The sequence below is a fragment of the Orycteropus afer genome, unplaced genomic scaffold, assembly GCF_000298275.1.
Source record: "Orycteropus afer afer isolate SDZICR_OR568_19922 unplaced genomic scaffold, OryAfe1.0 scaffold00356, whole genome shotgun sequence".
NCBI classification, from domain to species: Eukaryota; Metazoa; Chordata; class Mammalia; order Tubulidentata; family Orycteropodidae; genus Orycteropus; species Orycteropus afer.
The window spans coordinates 2468362-2469883 of NW_006921943.1; positions in this window are offsets into that span (position 1 = coordinate 2468362).

Consider the following 1522-nt stretch of genomic DNA (forward strand, 5'->3'; position numbering starts at 1 on the left):
TGGAAGCAGTACGTCCTCTGACTTCTTTGGTTCCGATGATGTTTAGTATATTTGTAACGTTATGCAGTGACCACCTCCATCTAACTTCCAAGCATTTTCATTACCCCAACAGTAATCTTGTATTCAGTAGGTAGTCACTCCCCACTGGGCCTTCCCCTCAGCCTCTGGAAATGCTGATGCTATTTCTGTCTCTGTGGATCAATCTATTCTGGACATTTCATATAAATGAAATCATGCAATATGTGACGTTTTGTGTATGGTTTCTTTCACTTAGTAATGTTTTTGAGACTCATCCACGTGGTGGTGGTGATGTTAGGTGCCATCGAGTCAGCTCTGACTCAAAGCAGTCCTATAACAGAATGAAACACTATCCAGTCCTGCGCCAGTCTCACAGCACATGTGATAGCTGAGCCCATTCTTGTAGCCACTGTGTCCATCCATCTCATTGAGGCCTTTCCCTTTTTCGCTGACCCTCCACTTTACCAAGCATGATATCTTTCCAGGGACTGGTCCCTTCTGACAACATGACCAAAGTAGGTGGGATGAAGTCTGGCCATTCTCTCTTCCAAGGAGCATTCCAGCTGCACTTCTTCCAGGACAACTCTGTTAGTTCTTCTGGCAGGTCATGGTATTTTCAGTGTTCTTCACCAGCACCACAACTCAAAAGCATGTATAATAATATCCATTGCATAAAGTACCACACTTTGTTTTACCCACCACCCAACAACTAACATTTGCATTGTTTCCACCATTTGGCTATTGTCTATATTGCTGCTATGAACATTCAGTGTAAATATTTATTAATGTGTGCCTGACCTGGGCCATGGTATTTTCAGTCACCTCCTAGGCATTGAAAGCCGGACAATGAATAAGGAAGACCAAAGAAGAATTGATGCATTTGAATTATAGTGTTGGCCAAGAATATCGAATATATCACAGAGTGCCAGAAGAAGGTATGAGTATGCCTTGGAAGAAGTACAGCCAGAATGCTCCTTAGAAGAGAGCATGGTGAGACTTCATCTCTCATGCTTTGGTCATGTTATCAGGAGGGACCATTCCCCAGGGAAGGATGTCATGCTTGGTAATGTAGAGAGTCAGTGAAAAAGAGAAAGATGCTCGACAAAATGGACTGACAGTGGGGCTGCAACAACGGGCTCAAGCCTATCAACAACTGTGTAGATGGTGTAGGACCAGGCAGTGTTGCATTCTGTTGTACGTAAGGTCATGATGAGTTGAAACCAACTCGATGGCACCTAACAACAACAACATTCTTTAGAGTCCCTATTTTCAATTATTTAGGGTATATACCTAGGAGTGGAATTGTTGGGTTTTATGATAAGTCTGTATTTGATCCGTTGAGCAACCTGACGAGCAAAATTATCTGCGATGTCCCAAAGCCTCACCTATCTGTTCCCACCCTCTTACCTTTTTGACCCCTATCACTCTGTCACTCCTTCACTCCACGTGAATCCACTGCCTCCTAACTGTTCCTGGAAGCTTCTCGACATGCTCCTCCCTTGGG